This window comes from Bufo gargarizans, chromosome 5 (assembly GCF_014858855.1).
Source record: "Bufo gargarizans isolate SCDJY-AF-19 chromosome 5, ASM1485885v1, whole genome shotgun sequence".
NCBI lineage: Eukaryota > Metazoa > Chordata > Amphibia > Anura > Bufonidae > Bufo > Bufo gargarizans.
The window spans coordinates 429,475,780-429,498,823 of record NC_058084.1 but is presented as its reverse complement, the minus strand read 5'-3'; the positions used below and the strand labels follow the sequence as shown (position 1 = coordinate 429,498,823).

The 23,044-nt window shown below is 45.3% G+C and overlaps 1 long non-coding RNA gene across 1 annotated transcript in view; it reads left to right on the top strand.

Annotated features, from left to right (window-relative positions):
• Positions 1-241: 241 nt before the first annotated feature.
• The window catches only part of LOC122939596, a 46,826-nt gene continuing 24,023 nt past the window's right edge, over positions 242-23,044 (top strand). The window contains exons 1-2 of the long non-coding RNA XR_006390120.1: positions 242-355; positions 21,715-21,767. This is a non-coding gene — a long non-coding RNA (uncharacterized LOC122939596). The remainder of the gene's footprint in view (positions 356-21,714; positions 21,768-23,044) is intronic.

The following is a 23,044-nucleotide window of genomic DNA, read 5'->3' as shown; positions in this document are numbered from 1 at the left end:
GGCGGAGCGAGCGCCAGCCAGCAGCAGCCACAACAGAGAGTGAGACTCCCACAGTCCACAGACAGCACAGGTCAGCAGATGTATGTATAGTATTAGTTTTAAAACTTTTATGATTGCCAGGCCTCTAAGTAAAGGGGAGGGAGGGGGCTATTACCTAATATTTTATGGGAATTGGGAATTTAAATGACGTCTCCTGACTCCTTTGCTAGCAGGTGGAAATTTGCCAGACGTCCAGGTGAGCCCAGAGCGGACAGAGGTCAGAGAAGGGGACACCGCCCGGCTGTACTGTAGAGCGCTAGGCAGCCCCACTCCAACAATCTCCTGGAGGAAGCAAGATGGTATCCTACCCCCTCAGGTGAGAGGATGAGCCGTGCATGCGGTGCTGCAGATACTAGGGCTGCAACGATTAATCGATAATAATCGATAACTGGATTCGTTGTAGACGAATCCAGTTATCGAATAATCGCCAATTCGTTGCTATGTGGGCGGGCGGTTTACTTTAAGTCGCTGCATCTTTATTTTACCTTACAATCGTGACGCTCCAGTAACAACTACAGGCAGAGAGGAGGGCGGCGTAACGTCACTTACTCACGTGACGCACCTGCTCCGCCTCCTTCATTAATAAAGTGGCCGGAGCAGGTGCGTCACGTGAGTAAGTGACGTTACGCCGCCCTCCTCTCTGCCTGTTAGTTGTGACTGGAGCGTCACGATTGTAAGGTAAAATAAAGATGCAGTAAGTGATTAGTCTGCTGTGAGCAGCAGGGCCGGCGCTGCTATGGAGAGGGGGATCGGTCTATGGCACCGCTATGGGGAGGGGGGAGGATCTGTCTATGGCACTGCTATGGGGAGGGGGGATATGTGCACTGTTATGGGGAGAGGAATATGTGCACTGTTATGGGGAAAGGAACATGTGCACTGTTATGCCCATAACAGTGCACATATCCCCCTCTCCATAACAGTGCACATATTCCCCTCTCCATAACAGTGCCATAGACAGATCCCCCTCTCCATAACAGTGCACAGATCCCCCTCTCCATAACAGTGCCATAGACAGATCCCCCTCTCCATAACAGCGCCACCCACAGATCCCCCTCTCCATAACAGCGCCACCACAGACCCCCCTCTCCATAACAGCGCCACCCACAGATCCCCCTCTCCATAACAGCGCCACCCACAGATCCCCCTCTCCATAACAGCGCCACCCACAGATCCCCCTCTCCATAGCAGCGCCACCCACAGATCCCCCTCTCCATAGCAGCGCCACCCACAAATCCCCCTCTCCATAACAGCGCCACCACAGATCCCCCTCTCCATAACAGCGCCACCCACAGATCCCCCTCTCCATAACAGCACCACCCACAGATCCCCCTCTCCATAACAGCGCCACCCACAGATCCCCCTCTCCATAACAGCGCCACCACAGATCCCCCTCTCCATAACAGCGCCACCACAGATCCCCCTCTCCATAACAGCGCCACCCACAGATCCCCCTCTCCATAACAGCGCCACCACAGATCCCCCTCTCCATAACAGCGCCACCACAGATCCCCCTCTCCATAACAGCGCCACCCACAGATCCCCCTCTCCATAACAGCGCCACCCACAGATCCCCCTCTCCATAACAGCGCCACCACAGACCCCCCTCTCCATAACAGCGCCACCCACAGATCCCCCGCTCCATAACAGCGCCACCCACAGATCCCCCTCTCCATAACAGCGCCACCCACAGATCCCCCTCTCCATAACAGATCTTCCTAGGCCATTATTCAAATAATCGTTAGCTGCAGCCCTAGCAGATACATAGAGGTCCTTACTGTCACAGGTCGTGCATGCTCACCACTGCTCCCTATGGTTATTTTCCCTCTCACTTTCTATTCCTCCTGTCTCTCTCTCTCTCGGCCGTCCATCTGCTCAGGCCCTCACCTCTCTTGGTTTCCTTGATTTTCGAAGCAGCAGCCTGGAAGCTATCCAGAGGCGGATTCAGGAGCTGCAGGTATCTGCTATAACCCGCAGAAGCCATTGACATAGATACTGCCCTGGCCAATGCCTCAGACCTTCCATACAATGGTATAATGATGAGCGATCGGTCACTCCCTCCATCATAGGCTGCCCATGGTGACACATACTGTAGTGACCAGTGGCTCTAGCAGGAGTTAGAACGGCCATGATGTAAAACTACCCCTCACGTATTGTCTGACACTGCACAGACCTGTTTTCTTCTCCTCTACCTAACATCTCACCAAATCTACCTTTACCTGTCCCCTTCTACCACTACCCTATCTCCATTGTCAGCAGAATTGGTAAGGTGCTGCACTTTTTTTGGGACTTAGCGGAATGGAAGGTTTTAAATGGAGCCGATATTGGAGAAATGGGTGTGACCACTGAAGGGGCGTGGTTACTGAGGGGCGTGGTCACTGAGGGGCGCTGTAAAGCTTTCTCGCACAGGGCGCCTAAAGGCCTAAGGCCGGCCCTGAGTGGAACAACTATGCTATGCTGTTTCCAAAAAGTCACAACCGTTTGTCCAGTGCAGTGAAAAAAGCACCAAAAACCCTTAAAAAATACATGGTAACTCAGAATTCTGGTGCATTTGCAAAAGTAAATCTACTCCAATGAGGACATGTCTCTATTTTACAGTGCTGGTGGTTGTGTACAACAATTTATTCACACTGCAGCATAAGGGAACATATGCATACATTGGATAAATAATCATGCAGAAAAAAGGGCCACACGTTGCAGGTACACTGTGGATTTTCGGTTTCTGAATTGTGTGACAAACTACAAATTAGTGTGGTATTAACCACTTCAGCCCCGCTAGGTGAAACCCCCTTCATGACCAGGCCACTTTTTACACTTCGGCACTACACTCCTTTCACCGTTTATCGCTCGGTCATGCAACTTACCACCCAAATGAATTTTACCTTCTTTTCTTCTCACTAATGGAGCTTTCATTTGGTGGTATTTTATTGCTGCTGACATTTTTACTTTTTTTGTTATTAATCAAAATGTAACGATTTTTTTGCAAAAAAATGACATTTTTCACTTTCAGCTGTGAAATTTTGCAAAAAAAACGACATCCATATATAAATTTTTCGCTAAATTTATAGTTCTACATGTCTTTGATAAAAAAAAAATGTTTGGGCAAAAAAAAAATGGTTTGGGTAAAAGTTATAGCATTTACAAACTATGGTACAAAAATGTGAATTTCCGCTTTTTGAAACGGCTCTGATTTTCTGAGCACCTGTCATGTTTCCTGAGATTCTACAATGCCCAAACAGTATAACTACCCCACAAATGACCCCATTTCGGAAAGTAGACACCCTAAGGTATTCGCTGATGGGCATAGTGAGTTCATAGAACTTTTTATTTTTGTCACAAGTTAGCGGAAAATTATGATGATTTTTTATTTTTATTTTTTTCTTACAAAGTCTCATATTCCACTAACTTGCGACAAAAAATTAAAAATTCTAGGAACTCACCATGCCCCTCACAGAATACCTTGGGGTGTCTTCTTTCCAAAATGGGGTCACTTGTGGCGTAGTTATACTGCCCTGGCAATTTAGGGGCCCAAATGTGTGAGAAGAACTTTGCAATCAAAATCTGTAAAAAATGACCGGTGAAATCCGAAAGGTGCACTTTGGAATATGCGCCCCTTTGCCCACCTTGGCATCAAAAAAGTGTCACACATCTGGTATCGCCGTACTCAGGAGAAGTTGGGGAATGTGTTTTGGGGTGTCATTTTACATATACCCATGCTGGGTGAGAAAAATATCTTGGTCAAATGCCAACTTTGTATAAAAAAATGGGAAAAGTTGTCGTTTGCCAAGATATTTCTCTCACCCAGCATGGGTATATGTAAAATGACACCCCAAAACACATTCCCCAACTTCTCCTGAGTACGGCGATACCAGATGTGTCACACTTTTTTGCTGCCAAGGTGGGCAAAGGGGCACATATTCCAAAGTGCACCTTTCGGATTTTGCAGGGCATTTTTTACACATTTTGATTGCAAGGTACTTCTCACACATTTGGGCCCCTAAATTGCCAGGGCAGTATAACTACGCCACAAGTGACCCCATTTTGGAAAGAAGACACCCTAAGGTATTCCGTGAGGGGCACTGCGAGTTCCTAGAATTTTTTATTTTTTGTCACAAGTTAGCAGAAAATGATGATTTTTTTTTCTTTCTCTTTTTTCCTTACAAAGTCTCATATTCCACTAACTTGCGACAAAAAATAAAAAATTCTAGGAACTCGCCATGCCCCTCACGGAATACCTTGGGGTGTCTTCTTTCCAAAATGGGGTCACTTGTGGCGTAGTTATACTGCCCTGGCAATTTAGGGGCCCATATGTGTGAGAAGTACTTTGCAATCAAAATCTGTAAAAAATGACCGGTGAAATCCGAAAGGTGCACTTTGGAATATGCGCCCCTTTGCCCACCTTGGCATCAAAAAAGTGTGACACATCTGGTATCGCCGTACTCAGGAGAAGTTGGGGAATGTGTTTTGGGGTGTAATTTTACATATACCCATGCTGGGTGAGAGAAATATCTTGGCAAACGACAACTTTTCCCATTTTTTTATACAAAGTTGGCATTTGACCAAGATATTTATCTCACCCAGCATGGGTATATGTAAAATGACACCCCAAAACACATTCCCCAACTTCTTCTGAGTACGGCGATACCAGATGTGTCACACTTTTTTGCAGCCTAGATGCGCAAAGGGGCCCAAATTCCTTTTAGGAGGGCATTTTTAGACATTTGGATCCCAGACTTCTTCTCACGCTTTAGGGCCCCTAAAAAGCCAGGGCAGTATAAATACCCCACATATGACCCCACTTTGGAAAGAAGACACCCCAAGGTATCCAATGAGGGGCCTGGCAAGTTCAAAGAATTTTTTTTTTTTTCGCATAAGTTAGCGGAAATTGATTTTTTTTTTGTTTTTTCTCACAAAGTCTCACTTTCCGCTAACTTAGGACAAAAATTTCAATCTTTCATGGACTCAATATGCCCCTCAGCAAATACCTTGGGGTGTCTTCTTTCCAAAATGGGGTCAGTTGTGGGGTGTTTGTACTGCCCTGGCATTTGAGGGTCTCCGCAATCATTACATGTATGGCCAGCATTAGGAGTTTCTGCTATTCTCCTTATATTGAGCATACAGGTAATGAGATTTTTTTTTCCGTTCAGCCTCTGGGCTGAAAGAAAAAAATGAACGGCACAGATTTCTTCATTCGCATCGATCAATGTGGATGAAAAAATCTCTGCCAAAAAAAAAAAATGGAGGGGAAAGGCGTCTGCCAGGACATAGGAGCTCCGCCCTACATCCATACCCACTTAGCTCGTATGCCCTGGCAAACCAGATTTCTCCATTCGCATCAATCGATGTGGATGAATAAATCATTGCCGGGATTTTTTTTTTTATATATATATATACATACAAAGTGCTTGCCAAAGCATAGGAACGCCGCCTCCTCCTCAGCTCGTATGCCTCGGCAAACGTATCTGTCACTGCAGAGGAGAAAATCCCGTCTTGCAGCGCCGCATACACCGACTTGCGTGTAATCTGACAGCAGCGCAATGCTTCTGTCAGAATGCACATCGGTGCTGCAGCTAGTAGATCGGTTGGTCCACCTGGAAGGTAAAAAGACAAAAAAAAATAAAAAGAAAAAAACAGGCCACAACGCAATAATTTTATTAACTTTGGAACAGAACATGTAACTTTAACTTTTGGAACTAAACATTAACCTGTTTGCTTACCTGTTTTTTTTTTTGTTTTTTTTTTTGTTTTTTTACCTTTATAGAACAAACCTCTCCTTCCCCATGGGTCAATGTGCAAAGCGCAAATCGCCCAAAGATGTGGCGAAGTGCGTTATGCACTTTGTCCCATGTGAAAGGAGACGTTTGCAGCAGCAGTGAGTGAATGGGCCCTAATAGCCCTGTGTGCCTGTCCTGGTGAGATGATCCCTATGCTAATAGTGTACCTGTGAGTGGTACTTCCGGAAACACTCTCCAAAGCATAGGGCAGGGTGGTCCGGACAGTCAGGACAGAAATAGCGGGTGTCACGCCTTATTCCACTCCTGCTACAGACACGACATCTTTTTCGGGGTGACGGTTGGGTTGAGGTACCAGGAACGACATTGGGGAAATGTCGCTCGTGTAGACGGCTAACTACACTGGTGGTTGGGGCCACGGAACCTCCTGGATACAGGAGGTTCTCAATGATCTCTTCCTGAAATTTGAGGAAGGATCCAGTTCTCCCAGCCTTACTGTAAGAACAAAACTATTGTACAGAGCCAATTGAATTAAATATACAGACACCTTCTTATACCAGCGTCTGGTGCGTCGGGAAACTAAATACGGAGACAACATCTGGTCATTGAAGTCGACCCCTCCCATGTGGAGGTTATAGTCGTGGACTGAGAGGGGCTTTTCAATGACACGGGTTGCTCGCTCAATTTGTATTGTCGTGTCTGCGTGAATGGAGGAGAGCATGTAAACGTCACGCTTGTCTCTCCATTTCACCGCGAGCAGTTCTTCGTTACACAGTGCGGCCCTCTGCCCCCTTGCAAGACGGGTGGTAACGAGCCGTTGGGGGAAGCCCGCGCGACTAGTTCGCGCGGTACCACAGGCGCCAATCCGTTCTAGAAACAAATGCCTAAAGAGGGCCACACTTGTGTAAAAATTGTCCACATAAAGATGGTACCCCTTGCCGAATAAGGGTGACACCAAGTCCCAAACTGTCTTCCCACTGCTCCCCAGGTAGTCAGGGCAACCGACCGGCTCCAGGGTCTGATCTTTTCCCTCATAGACCCGAAATTTGTGGGTATAGCCTGTGGCCCTTTCACAGAGCTTATACAATTTGACCCCATACCGGGCGCGCTTGCTTGGGATGTATTGCTTGAATCCAAGGCGCCCGGTAAAATGTATCAGGGACTCGTCTATGCAGATGTTTTGCTCTGGGGTATAAATATCTGCAAATTTCTGGTTGAAATGGTCTATGAGGGGCCGAATTTTGTGGAGCCGGTCAAAAGCAGGGTGGCCCCTGGGACGGGAGGCGGTGTTGTCACTAAAGTGCAGGAACCGCAGGATGGCCTCAAAACGTGCCCTGGACATGGCAGCAGAGAACATGGGCATGTGATGAATCGGGTTCGTGGACCAATATGACCGCAATTCATGCTTTTTTTGTCAGGCCCATGTTGAGGAGGAGGCCCAGAAAAGTTTTAAGTTCGGAAACTTGGACTGGTTTCCACCGGAAAGGCTGGGCATAAAAGCTTCCCGGGTTAGCGGTGATAAATTGTGTGGCATACCTGTTTGTTTCGGCCACAACTATGTCTAAAAGCTCCGCAGTCAAGAACAGCTCAAAAAATCCCAGGGCCGAACCGATCTGAGCCGTCTCAACCCGAACTCCAGACTGGGCAGTGAAAGGGAAAACTACAGGTGCGGCTGAAGTTGGGGACTGCCAATCAGGGTTTGCCAGCACCTCTGGGATTCTAGGGGCTCTACGGGCACGTCTTTGCGGTGGCTGCGACGGGGTCACTACTGCACGTGCCACTGTACCAGCTTCAACTGCCCTTCTGGTGCTCGCTACTTCACCAGGTTGTACGGCAGTGCTGGTACTAGGTCCAGGGAGGGCTGGGCTGCTGGTGTATGCCTCACCACGTAATCCGACAGCACCAGCCCCACTCTGCTGCTCTTGAAGCGGATCCTGCGCAACCTGCGGTCTAGCGACACGGGGCCGGGTACGCCTGGTGCTATCAGGGACCTCAGCCTCCTCGTCCGAACTTTGGGTCAGAGAGCCACTGCTTTCTACAGGTTCGTATTCTGACCCGCTGGATTCATCAGATGAGGGTTCCCACTCCTCATCCGACTGGGTCAGAAGCCTGTAGGCCTCTTCAGAAGAATACCCCCTGTTTGACATGTGGGCAACTAAATTTAGGGGTATTCCCTGAGACTACCCAAGAAAAAAAAAGCAAGCCTGTCTTACAAAGGGGAGGCTAGCGAAGTACCGGAGGCCGCTGCGGTTGATAAAAAATATCAAAACTGATTTTTTTATCGCCGCAGTGCGTGTAAAGTGAATGTGCAGTGATCAAAAAAAAATTTTTTTTTTGTCACTGCGGTGGGGCGGGTGTGGGCGAACGCACGTGTGGGCGACCGATCAGGCCTGATCGGGCAAACACTGCGTTTTGGGTGGAGGGCGAGCTAAAGTGACACTAGTACTATTATAGATCTGACCGTGATCAGTTTTGATCACTTTCAGATACTATAAAAGTACAAATGCTGATTAGCGATACGCTAATCAGCGAATAACGGACTGCGGTGCGGTGGGCTGGGCGCTAACTGATCGCTAACTACCTAACCAAGGGACCTAAACTATACCTAAAACCTAACGGTCAATAACAGTGAAAAAAAAAAGTGACAGTTTGCACTGATCACTTTTTTCTTTTCACTTGTGATTGACAGGGGTGATCAAAGGGGTGATCAAAGGGTTAATTGGGGTTCAGGGGGGTGATCAGGGGCTATAGTGTAGTGTTTGGTGTACTCACTGTGAAGCCTGCTCCTCTGCTGGATCCAACCGACGAAAAGAACCAGCAGAGGAGCAGGCAGCCATATAACAGATCATATTTACAAATATGATCTGCTATCTGGCACTTTGATTGGATTTTTTAAAAATCAGCAACCTGCCAGCCACGATCATTGGCTGGCAGGTTGCTGACGAAATGGTCCTGAAAGAAATGCCGGCGCGAACTGCGCACGCGCGGGCGCATACTCGCGTCATCTCGCGTCTCGCGAGATGACGCGTATATGCGTGACTGTGCGCAGCCCTGCCACCTCCGGAACGCACATGTGCGTTAGGCGGTCCGGAGGTGGTTAAAAAGCAGGAAGTGCTCAACCCCATATGCAGTGGTGCATCTATACCGGGGGGGGGGGGGGGGGCAGATCCTGCACTTGTGGTCCGCTGCTAATGGCAATCCCCAGCAAAAATGCATACAATGGAGGATGCCTGCAGCGGACCACAAGTACCACAATGGACATCCTACACAGGATAGCAATTGTGTGGATGTGATAAGCAGTCAAAATAACATAACAAAAACAAAGACAGGTGCACTCTGCGGTCTTACTAACCCTCATACTGGTGTAAAATTGATAATTAGCCAACATATTCTGCTTGGAGGACATGTCTGAGCCCGAGCACCGCGCCAAGGTTTCTCAAGTAGCTCGGGAACCTAACGCTAAACCTACCTGGGCCTATGGGCAATACCAGGAGCCAGTGGGCGAATTACAGACGTGCAAGGTCCGACTCAAAGCAATCTCCCAGTAACCTCCAGCATGTGACCATGCAGACAATGGGAGGAGGCAGAGAGCTCTGAGCCCCACCCAAGACTGGCCGATATAGCCCGGGCCTCACATGTGCACCAGAATGCTGCCTGTAGATGGAAATAAAGGCACATTCAGACTAGGAGTTTCTACACCTCCAAAAAATTCAAAATACAAACAAAAAATTGGCGTGGTATTAAAAAGCAGGAAGTGCTCAACCCCATATGCAGTGGTGCATCTATACCGGGGGGGGGGGGGCAGATCCTGCACTTGTGATCTGCTGCTAATGGCAATCCCCAGCAAAAATGCATACAATGGAGGATGCCTGCAGCGGACCACAAGTCCCACAATGGACATCCTGCACAGGATAGCAATTGTGTGGATGTGATAAGCAGTCAAAAAACCATAACAAAAACAGAGACAGGTGCACTCTGCGGTCTTACTAACCCTCGTACTGGTGTAAAATTGAGAATTAACCAACATATTCTGCTTTTGTTATGTTATTTTGAATGCTTATCACATCCACACAATTGCTATTCTGTGTAGGATGTCCATTGTGGTACTTGTGGTCCGCTGCAGGCATCTTCCATTATATGCATTTTTGCTGGGGATTGCCATTAGCAGCGGACCACAAGTGCAGGACTTCCTGCTTTTTAATACCACGCCAATTTGTAGTTTGTATTTTGAATTTTTTGGAGGTGTAGAAACTCCTAGTCTGAATGTGCGTTTATTTCCATCTACAGGCAGCATTCTGGTGCACATGTGCAGTGTCCCAGGGGGTCAGTAGTGTATGCTGGGCTTTGTAGTGCAGATTGACCACTAACCTGGGATCCACTGTCGTCTTCAAATCGGGGCGAATGCTGGAACAGGCAGGTAGTTAAAAGTTTGTGACGCCAGTGTCAATTAAACGGTGACACGCCGTGTATGGTATGGTGGAAGAATGAAGCAAGCATAGGGTAGCCAACAAAAACTGGAACTTTACTGAATATCAGTTATAAACATACATGGACGCAGTTGGAAGCGCCGTTCCATGAAAGACAGTTGGTTTTCTATAAGAATACAGGTGGTTCTTGGAATTACAGGATGGCCGGTCTTAGCAATGTATAATACAGAGTGTTGATTGCAGGAGATGCAGTACAGGCGGCTTGCACACTATTCCTGACTGGTCCTGACACATGTGACTTTCTCTCCAAGGTCTAATGCCCTTTATCTGGCGTACCCTTGAAGCTGTCCTTATCTAGTACCTCCTCTGTTATCTTGAGTACCTCTTGCTTTATCTGATCGGCCTCTGTGGTATTCTGTGTCTTGGCTGATGGCTTACTTATGCTGTTTCATCTGAACGGATGATGACTCAGGAGGGGAACCTTCTCCTTGGATCCGGAACCCGGTTACAGGGCCTTTACCACCCTCTCCTAGTCGGCAGGCTTCAGGCCTGCTCTGCTCTCACAGGCCCATAGCCTGGCCTTCTCTCAGACACAGGATCATTTCTGACCTCTGCTCCCACTGTCTGTCTCCTGCTACTACTTCCTGACTGGGCCTTATATAACCTAGGGTTCCCTAGCTCCCTCTAGTGACTCAGAGCTGGAATGACACCCTAGCCGGCCTGCACATGCACGTTTCACAGTAACAGGAAAATACATAGCAGTACATTGACAAGATGTTCTATACCAACCTCCCCTTAAATACAGGGGGAACGACAGTACCCAAGTGACCCTTCTGTAGTGACGGGGTATTACTCTCCCGTACACTACACATGTGAGGCCCGGGCTATATCAGCCCGTCTTGGGTGGGGCTCAGAGCTCTCTGCCTCCTCCCATTGTATGCATGGTCACATGCTGGAGGTTACTGGGAGATTGCTTTGAGTCGGACCTTGCTCTCCTGTAATTTGCCCACTGGCTCCTGGTATTGCCCATAGGCCCAGGTAGGTTTAGCGTTAGGTCCCGAGCTACTTGAGAAACCTTGGCGCGGTGCTCGGGCTCAGACATGTCCTCCAAGCAGGATATGTTGGCTAATTCTCAATTTTACACCAGTAAAAGAGTGTTAGTAAGACCGCATAGTGCACCTGTCTTTGTTTTTGTTATGTTATTCTGAATTGTGTGCCAAATTTCCTGCAGCATATACAAGGACTGCCATAGTGAATGAGCTTTTATTTAATCCCATCCACATGCTGCATAAAATTCTGCAGTGTAGATTTTAAATTTGCCCCGTGTCAATTTATGCTGCAAATGTTGATTTCAGATTTGAGCCTTTGCAATGAGTGAAATCTACTGAATATCTGAAGCATTTCCGCAACTAAATCTGCAAAAATATGAGGCATTTTTTTCTGCTGCATTTTTGCAGCAGTCCAGTCAATGTAAACATACCATAAATTATATTATGGTATGCTGCACAAATACGTGCAAAACAAGTAATTACGCTAGTGTTGAGCGAATTGAAGTCCAAAAAGTGGACTTCTATCTGAATTTCAGGGAAAACTCGATTCGCCGTGAAGCTGAATTTCCTTCTGCTTCGTGGTAACGAATCAATTCCCCTAAAGTGACAGTAGAAAGTTTTAAAAACATACTTACCTCACACATTTGAGCGTGAAGAGACAGCCACCATCTTGATTGCAGATTCCACGTGAAATCCCAGCGCCGACCAACGTGGTGACATCATAACAGGCCGCGAGAGATTTCTCGCTGGATCTTCTATCAAGATGGGTGGCCGGCCGGCTCTTCGCGATCACATGGATGAGGTAAGTATTATTTTATTTATTTTTATTTTATTTTACACTTTAACCTCTTAAGGACATAGGGCGTAGAGGTACGCCCTTGTGCCCTGTTACTTAAGGACACAGGGCGTACATGTACGCCCTGTGCATTTTCGATCACCGCCGCACGGCGGGCGGTGATCGGAACCCCGTGCCTGCTCAAATAATTGAGCAGGCACTTGGAGCAAATGCGCCGGGGGGTCCGGTGACCCCCCCATGTATGCGATCGCAGAAAACCGCAGGTCAATTCAGACCTGCGGTTTTCTGCGTTTCCGGATTATTCGGGTCACTGAAGTCCCGATAACCCGGAACAGGATGGTGGTGTGATTTCACCCCACCAATCACCATCCAGCGATCCTGAGTGGTGATGGTGACATCACCACTCAGGATCGCTTTCTGATTGGTCTGTGGGCAGTCCGGCAGCAGATTCAAAAGAGGCAGGCGCCCCTCTCCTCCTCCTTTTGTGTTCCGGAGCCGGAGGAGAGAGGAGCTGCCTGCAAGTGTCTGCTGCCACCACTGCACCGCTGCCTGCACCCGATCTGTCCCCCCCAGGACCCGATCTCTGCCCCCAGCACCACATCAGGTACATAGGGACAGCTAGGGAAAGTTTGGTTTAGGCAGGGAAAAAAAAGGGAAAGTTAGTTTCTGAACTTTTCTGAACTTTGATTGCATCACCCTAAGTTAGGGTGTCTGGGGTCCACCCCACCGCTGATCAACTTCGGACGGTTGATCAGCGGTTTTGAATTTTTTTCCCCACATTTGTTGCCCTTTTTTTAGTTAGTTTATTATTATTTTTTTTCTGTTAGTTTTAGGATGAGTTCGTGAACACCCGTGCCCCCACACACACGCACACAAAATAAGGAGTTACACACACGCACATATACACGCAGACACACACTCCCCTATGGACCACCGGACGTTCTCGGCCGAGGAGGCATACCCCCAGATTGCCTCCGACTCCGAGAGTCCCAGTGAGGATGAGGATGACCCCACATTCCTGTTGTCATCCGCATCCTCCTCATCATCTAGCGATGATGATGAGCCCCCAAGGCGGCGGAGACGCCGCCAGGCGGAGCAAGGGGACCGCCATGTTAGGGACCCTGTGGCCCACACTAGTACGAGCAGCTCTGGGGCTCGTACTGGTTTCCCGGCCCACCAGTTAAATCCACCGGAGCCCCCTGCCGGTGAACTTGTCTGGTGTAGCCCAGAGCGATACGAGCCTGTGATTCCTGATTTTGTAGGCCAATCAGGAATCCAGATTTCCACAGTGGGCTACACTGAATATGACTTTTTTTGTCATTTTTTCAGTGACCCACTGGTAAATCTGATGGTGGAGCAGACGAATCTGTACGCCCAACAGTTCGTCGCTCAACACCCGGGCTCCTTTTTGGCCAGGCCCGGTGGCTGGACGCTGGTCAGTGCAGCCGAAATGAGGACATTTTGGGGCCTCATGCTGCATATGGGCCTGGTCAAAAAACCCAGTGTCAGGCTGTACTGGAGTGGGGACGTCCTATACCAGGCCCCACTTTACAGTACAGCCATGACACGCTCCCGGTTTGAGGCCATCCGGAAATGTCTGCATTATTCCGATAATGCAGCATGTCCCCCCCGAGGTGATCCTGCCCATGACCGTCTGTATAAGATACGGCCGGTCATCGATCACTTTGGGGCCAAATTCATGGAGGCCTATGTACCTGGAAGGGAGGTCACGGTTGATGAGTCTCTCATTGCGTTCAAGGGGAGACTCATTTTCGCCAGTATGTGCCCTCCAAGCGGGCGAGGTATGGCGTGAAGCTATACAAAATTTGTGAGAGTACCTCAGGGTACACTTACAAATTTCGTGTATACGAGGGGCGAGATTCCCGGATTCAACCCCCAGAATGTCCCCCCACTCTGGGTGTTACCAGGAAACTTGTGTGGGACCTTATGTTCCCACTGCTGGATAAGGGTTACCACCTTTACGTGGATAACTTTTATACCAGTATCCCCTTGTTCCAGTCACTTGCCGCCAGATCCACGTCCGCTTGTGGGACCGTGCGGAAAAATCAACGCGGCCTCCCTGCCCACCCCCTCCAGGTACCTATCCCCAGGGGTGAGACCCGTGCCCTTACCACTGGAAACCTGTTGCTGGTCAGTGAAAGAATCTTATCCTTCTCTCTATGCACCGTGATTCCTTTCTGTAGTCAGGTATAAGGACAAGAGGGATGTCCTTATGCTGTCCACAATTCGTGGTAACGGCATCACCCCTGTCCCTGTGCGAGGTACCGCGGCAACGGTCCTCAAGCCCGATTGTATCGTCGCTTACAATCGGTATATGGGAGGAGTTGATCTCTCTGATCAAGTCCTCAAGCCATATAACGCCATGCGCAAAACCCGGGCATGGTACAAAAAACTTGCGGTCTACTTGGTGCAGGTTGCCATTAGTGTTGAGCGCGAATATTCGAATTGCGAATTTTTTTCTCGAATATCGCAATTTCGAGATTTCGCGAATATTTAGAATATCGTTCTATATATTCGCGAATTCGAATATTCGTTTTTTTTTTTATTATTATATTTTTTTCTTTCCCACTTCTCTAAAGTTGTTCTTACCTGTCCTTTGGATTCCTGGCTTCCTGGCTGCTCCAGTCAGTGGCGTTTTCAACTTACTGCTATATTCCATATTAGCTAAATTACAATCTAATCTATATGTGTATTTTACGAAATTTCGCAAATTGCGATGCGAGTAATATAACACGAAATAATCGCATGAAGATTTCAATTTAGCACTGCTATATTCCATATTCTAGCCTAATATGGAATATAGCTGTGCTAAGTTAGCACTGCTATATTCCATACTAGGCTAGAATATGGAATATAGCAGTGCTAAGTTGAAATCTTCATGCGATTATTTCGTGTTATATTACTCGCATCGCAATTTCGACTTTTGCAAATGTTCTTAATATTGCTCTAACTTCGTCTTTTAGAATATTACGAATATTCTAAAAGACGAAGTTAGAGCAATATTACGAAATTTCGTAAAATACACATAGATTGTATTTAAGCTAATATACTGCTATAGTAATGTTTTTTAATAGTGTACATATTTTACAAAACTTAAGTTCAGAAGAGGCAAAAAAAAATTAGAGGCAAAAAAAGGGATTATAGCACTATATTAGCTAAATTACAATCTATATGTGTATTTTACGAAATTTCGTAATATTGCTCTAACTTCGTCTTTTAGAATATTCGTAATATTCTAAGAGACGAAGTTAGAGCAAATCACGAAATTTCGTAAAATACACATATTAGCCTAGCCATAGTCAATTAGCATAGGAACGTTGCCTTATACTATCAAGATAAATAATCGCAATACGCGAGAAAAAAAAAAATATTCGTATATTATTCGCGATAATTAGAATAATTACGAATATTCGATTTAGACGAATATAACACGAATATTCATTCGAATATTCGCGAAATATCGCGAAATCGAATATGGCACCTCCCGCTCATCACTAGTTGCCATGTACAACTCTTTTGTACTATCCCGAAGCGCTGGCAGCACAGGGACATTCCTCCAGTTCTATGAGGCAGTCCTCAAGGCCCTGATCTTTTCGGACCGGATCATCCCTGGCCAACACTTTCCAGGTGTGGTCCCCCATACTGGAAAGAAGGGACGAACCCAAAAAAAGTGCAGAGTGTGTCGCAGGAGGGGGGATACGGAAGGACACGACTACTCAGTGCGACACTTGCCCCGATCATCCGGGCCTCTGCATTGACGGTTGCTTCAGGGAGTATCACACTTCCATGGAGTACTAAATTTATATCCCAATTTAGCACTGACATCGGATAAAAAAAACTGGTTCTCAGACTTGAGACACCCAAAAAAACTAAAATAATTTATTAAAAGTAGACATATTAGGTATCGCCGCGTCGGTAATAATCTCCTCTATAAAACTACCTCATGACCTAACCCCCCAGATTAACACGGTCAAGGAAAAAAAAAAAAAAAGGTGCAAAAAAAGTTTTTTTCTTGTCACCTTACATAATAAAAAGTTTAATAGCAAGCGATCAAAAAGTCTTATAGCCCCCAAAAAGTGCCAATAAAACCGTCCGCTCATTCCACAAAAAATGAGCCCCCACATGAGATAATTGGATAAAAAAAAAAATTTAAAATGACCCTTAGACTTTAGAGATACCCCAAAAAAAAATTGTATCAAAAAAGATAATATAGTCTAAAACCAAAATAATTGTAAAAAAAAAGTAGACTTATCAGGTATTGCCGCATCCGTAAGAATCTCCTCTATAAAAATACCCCATGACCCAACCCCCCAGATTAACACGGTCAATAAAAAATAATAAAATAGGTGCAAAAAAAGAATTTTTTTGTCACCTTACATAACAAAAAGTTTAATAGCAAGCGATAAAAAAGTCATATAGCCCCCAAAATAGTGCCAATAAAACCGTCCGCTCATCCCGCAAAAAATGAGTCCCCACATGAGATAATTGGATTAAAAAAATAAAATAAATGACCCTTAGACCTTAGAGATACCCAAAAAAAGATTTGTATCAAAAAAGATAATATAGTCAAAAACCTAAATAATTGTAAAAAAAAAGTAGACTTATTAGGTATTGCCGCGTCCGTAAGAATCTCCTCTATAAAAATATCCCATTACCTAACCCCCCAGATTAACACAGTTAAAAAAATAAAAAAAACTGTGCCAAAAACACTATTTTTGGCACTTTTCCATTTCAATCCGTTTTTTACGGTAACAAAACAAGGGTTAATCATCAAACAAAACTTAATATTTATTACCCTGATACTGCAGTTTACAGAAACACCACATTTGTGGTCGTAAACTGCTGTATCAGTAACAGGGAGGCCGCAAAAGGAAAGGACCGACATGGTTTCTGGAAGGCCGATTTTGATGGCCTTTTTTATTGACACCATGTCCCTTTTGAAGCCCCCCTGATGCACCCTAGAGTAAAAACTCCCCAAAACTTACCCCATATAAGAAACTACACCCCTCAAGGTATTCAAAACTGATTATACAAACTTCATTAACCCTTTAGGTGTTCCTCAACAGTTAATGGCAAATGGAGATGAAATTTCAGAATTTCAATTTTTGGTAACCTTGCGTCACAGAAATGTAATATAGAGCAACCAAAAATCATATTTACCCTAAAAATAGTCCCCAAAAAAATGCCACCTTATCCCGTAGTTTCCAAAATGGGGTCACTTTTTAGGGAGTTTCTACTCCAGGGGTGCATCAGAGGGGTTGAAACAGGACACGGTGTAAATAAACCGGTCCATAAAAATCAGCCCCCAAAAACCAAACGGCGCACCTTTCACTCTACGCCCCGCTGTGTGGCCGTACAGTAGTTTACGGCCACACATTGGGTGTTTATGTAAACGGCAGAGTCAGGGCAAAAAAGATACAGTCTTGTTTGGCTGTTAACCCTTGCTTTGTTAGTGGAAAAAAGGGGTTAAAATGGAAAATTAGACAAAAAAATGAAATTCTCAAATTTCATCCCCATTTGCCAATAACTTTTGTGCAACACCTAAAGGGTTAACCACGTATGTAAAATCAGTTTTGAATACCTTGAGGGGTGTAGTTTCTTAGATGGGGTCACTTTTAGGGAGTTTCTACTCTAGGGGTGCATCAGGGGGCTTCAAATGGGACATGGTGTAAATAAACCAGTCCATAAAAATCAGCCCTCCAAAAACCAAACGGCGCACCTTTCACTCTATGCCCCGCTGTGTGGCCGTACAGTAGTTTACGGCCACATATTGGGTGTTTCTGTAAACGGCAGAGTCAGGGCAATAAAGATACAGTCTTGTTTGGCTGTTAACCCTTGCTTTGTTAGTGGAAAAAATGGGTTAAAATAAAAAATTTGACAAAAAAAAGAAATTCTCAAATTTCATCCCCATTTGCCAATAACTCTTGTGCAACACCTAAAGGGTTAACAACGTATGTAAAATCAGTTTTGAATACCTTGAGGGGTGTAGTTTCTTAGATGGGGTCATTTTTGGGTGGTTTCTATTATATAAGCCTCGCAAAGTGACTTCAGACCTGAACTGGTCCCTAAAAATGTAGTTTTTGTAAATTGCTGAAAAATTTCAAGATTTGCTTCTAAACTTCTAAGCCTTATAACATCCCCAAAAAATAAAATATCATTCCCAAAATAATTCAAACATAAAGTAGACATATGGGGAATGTAAAGTCATCACAATTTTTGGGGGTATTACTATGTATTACAGAAGTAAAGAAACTGAAACTTTAAAATTTGCTAATTTTTCCAAAAATTTGTTAAATTAGGTATTTTTTGGTGCAAAAAAAAATATTTTTTTGACTTCATTTCACCAGTGTCATGAAGTACAATATGTGACGAAAAAACAATCTTAGAACGGCCTGGATAAGTCAAAGCGTTTTAAAGTTATCAGCACTTAAAGTGACACTGGTCAGATTTGCAAAAAATGGCCTGGTCCTAAGGTGTAAAAAGGCTGTGTCCTTAAGGGGTTAATATTAATATTACATGCCTTGATCAGCGATAAATGCGACGTCTGAGGGATACAATGACGGGGAGCGGCGCTATTGGCATTCCCTGTCATTGCACCCACTATTTACAAAGAATTATCTTGAAGCAATTTTTTTTTTTTTGCAAAATTCTGCGAAGCAGTCAACTCGAATTTTCAAAAACTTCGCTCATCTCTAAATTACACTCCCATGTGATTTTTCAGCATGCTAAAAATTATGATACAAATAATGATAACTTATGCAGGACCTTATAGCAGGGTAACTGCAAAAGACATTGTTGTTATGTGAATTTTTTTATGTAATGTTCTGATTTACTGTATTGTACACCCAATAGTTCTGTATGGATAGGTCAGGGTTAACTTTCCTGACTCAGGATTTAGGTCTGCCCCTAGTTTAGTGTGTTCCGAGAGTTGTGTGCTTGCTGAGGAAGAGAGGGGAGCTACACGAAAACTAGGTCTAAGTCTCAGAGGACCATCGTCTCTGAGACATTTACAGCAAGAAAGCGATTACTATATTAAAGTACAGTACACCAGAGAGAGAAAAGAAGGACCTAGAAGGTCCGGAATCTGCAAGGTCATGCACTTGAGTCAACCAGAAAGATATTGTCTTCTTAAGGTTACTTTCACACTAGCATTTATTGTCAATGGGGACAAAACATAATTGAACAGAACGGAATGCACCAGAATGCATTCCGTTCCGTTTGGTTGCGTTCCCATACCGGAGAGCAAACCGCAACAAGCTGCGGTTTTCTTACATCATGGGATGCTGAGCAAGACGGATCCATCATGACCCACAATGCAAGTCAATTGGGACAGATCCGTTTAAGGCCGAATGCACACGGCCGTGTTCCGCGGCCGAGAGTGGTCCGTGGTAACACGGCCTGTATTCCTGTTGAGAGCAGGAGCGCACAGCGTCATTGGTTGCTATGACGCCGTGCGCTTCATGCCACCGCTGCACTATATTACTGTAGTGCAGCGGCGGCATGAAGCGCACGGCGTCATAGCAACCAATGACGCCATGCGCTCCTGCTCTCAACAGGAATACAGGCCGTGTTACCACGGACCGCTCTCGGCTGTGGAATACGGCCGTGTGCCTTCGGCCTAACTCTGACACTATCTGACACAATAGAAAACTGATATGGCCCCTATTTCACACGGGCGAGTATTCTGAGCGGGTGCAATGCGTGAGATGAACGCATTGCACCCGCACTGAATCCTGACCCATTCATTTCTTTGGGGCTGTGCACACAAGCAGTGATTTTCACGCATCACTTGTGCATTGAAAATTGCAGCATGCTCTATATTCAGCATTTTTCACGCAACGCAGGCCCCTTAGAAGTGAATGGGGCCGTGTGAAAATCGCAAGCATCCGCAAGCAAGTCCGGATGCGGTGCGATTTTCACGCATGGTTGCTAGGTGACGATCGGGATGGGGACCCAATCTGTATTATTTTCCTTTATAACATGGTTATAAGGGAAAATAATAACATTCTGAATACAGAATGCAAAGTGAAATAGTGATGGAGGGGTTAAAAAAAATATATTTAACTCACTGAGTCCACTTGATCGCGTAGTTGCAGATATCTGTCTTCTTCTGTAATGTTGAGCTGCCGGCTAAGGACCTGTGGTGACGTCACATCACATGATCCAATCACATGGTCCCTCACCATGGTGATGAACCATGTGATTGGACCATGTGATGAGCACAGTGACGTCATCAAAGGTCCTATTCCTGTGCACAGCAAAGAAGAAGATAGAAGAGAAGCCGAGCTGCGCGATCAAGCGGATTAAGGTGAGTAAAAATATTTTTTTATTTTTTTTTTAAAACAGATTAATAGAAATTAAAAAAATTGCGAATTTTTCTAAACTTTTGGTAAATTTGGGATTTTTTCATAAATGAAGGTGAAATGTATTGACTCAAATTTATGACTATCGTGAAGTACAATGTGTTACGAGAAAACAGTCTCAGAATGGCCCGGATAAATAAAAGTGTTCCAAAGTTATTACCCCATAAAGTGACACATGTCGGATTTGCAAAAAATGGCCTGGGCAGGAATGTGAAAACTAGCCAGGGTAGAAAGGGTTAAAGTGCACACAAGGAAGAAAGAGGCGTCTGCCTCACAGGCTCTTGGATGAATGGACGGGAGCTTGTAAATTCTAGCCAGATGGCAGAAAGACACAAAAGACGGGGATGACATAAGAGCTTACATGACATCATGTAGCACTTTAAAGATGCTCTTCATTTAACTAATCAGATTTTGCCATTTTACGGCCGGAACATGCTGACCATAATTTACAGCATGGGAACTTTTACAGGTATATTAAGATTCATTGCCCCCTCTGGTGCATTAAAGACAGATTTGCTGTGATATACAATAAGAACATTGGCTGTAACTCATGTGGGATGTCAACCCTGCATTATAAGGGCATAACTTACCCGACTCTGCCACTTTGTGCCTTTTCTTATTTCATTTAGAGGGATTATTCGCCGCATTCACTGTACACTGGATTCTAGGTGGTTTAGGGACCGCAGCTGTAATGAGGGGCTGTGCATGGTTTGTACATGGATTTCCGTGTACGCAATGATTGCACAGACCGGTAATAGTGGTAGCCATGGGTGCACATTACACACCGCCATACAGTTATAGCTACTGTACCTTAAGCAATATGGGTGTAATGCAACTACTGCAGGTCTGATGAGCTGAGCTTTACTGCATCATACAGCACTAAGGCTACATGCACGTTTTTTCATGGCCATTTCGCATCAGTGTGTGCATCCATTTTCTGGCAATGTATTCGTTTTTAATGTCCGTTTTGAATCTGTTATGCATCTGTTTTTCATGTCCGTTTTTCATGACCCCCATAATGCCCCCAGCTAAAATAATGTACCCATGATGTGAATACATTTTCTATAGTGCCCCCTGCTTTAATAATGCTCCCCATTGTGTAGGATGATTTTTTGCTGCCCCCAGCTTTAATAATGCACTCAATGTAGGCCCCAAGCTTAAATAATTTCCCCCATGGTGTAAATAATGCCTCCATAGTGGCCCCCAGCAGTTTTTGTTTTGTTGATTTGACAAAAAAAAACATCTTACCTCATGGCTCTCACGTGGTTTAAGTCATTGTGCGTATCGCAGGTCCTGCTCAATGAAGAGAGAAGAGACTGCTGCAGCGCGAGCAAGTGGATGAGGTGAGTTGTTTTTTTTAAACCTTCAATGGCCATATTGCGAAAGTGTATCTGTTTTTAATGGCTGTTAGACAGGTGCACTCCTGTCTAAGCGGCAGTCAAAAATGGTCCCATTGATTTTAATGAGGTCCATCTGACTGTCGATACGGCCAAAAATAGGACATGTCCTATTTCTGGACGGACGCTATTCACTGGCCTTTAAAATAATGGGCTTGTGAGTAGCTCCTTAGATTTTCATTGTTACTAAAAATGGCTGTTACTTAAACTAGTTGTCTAAGTTATTTTTTTGCTCTTTGTATGTTTCTAACTAAGCAAATGAAAGGAGTACTTTAAAGTTGCTACTTTCTCAGATTTCACTGAGGGTCACATGACCTGTGATGTCAGCTTCTCTCTGATGATGTTTCGTGCACAAGCCTGAAAGATCAGATATGAGCCTGTACACGAGACGTCACAGTGCTGGCCACGCCCCCTGCACTGCTGCTTATTGCTCTCTCCCTGGATTCTTGAGAAAAAAACATTAACCCCTTCAGTTGCACAGACTCAGGGCTGAAGACTTTACTGAGTAGCTGCAGGCAGTTAGGAGACAAATGCTGGCCACAGAAGCTGGGAGAGGAGTTCTGCAGAGCAGGTAGGGGGAAGATCCTGTGTGTGTCAGCAGTGTCATTGTACAGCTGGGACTTGTAGTCCTACAAATACAACATGCTGCTGAGTATCCCAGCAGGCAGACATGTCGCTCAAGGAAGACCTTGTATTCACTACCTTTGCAGAGCAGGGGGAGGGGAAGAGATTGTTGTTATTGCAGGTAAACAAAGGGCCAGAAGAGAACCAAGAAAATGAGGAAATATTATTATTTGTTGCCTAAAACTTGTTTAACTTAGTTATATATTGCTGCCCATCAGATTTACAGTGCTATTGTTTCTTTTTCATAACTCGGACAACCCCTTTAAATGTTTACTAAAACATTTTTCACTGTCATGTGCATGAGGCCTAGGGGTGGCCAAACACTGAATGCCTCCAGCAATGGCTTTCATCCCTTGAGAATAAAAGGAGCAGGCATACAACAGCTTGAACCTTCTTTCCCCCAATGTCTGCCATCACAGGAGAGTTGGGACACCCTATACATGGTTGTCCAATCTAACATTCATGTCATGTGTTTAGCCAACTTAAAGGAAACCTGTCACATTGTACATGTAGTCCTATGTGTAGGCAGAATGTTATAGAGCTGAGACTTAAAGGGGTTGTACAAGAATGGGGGGGGGGGGGGCAATCCCCCCTCACTT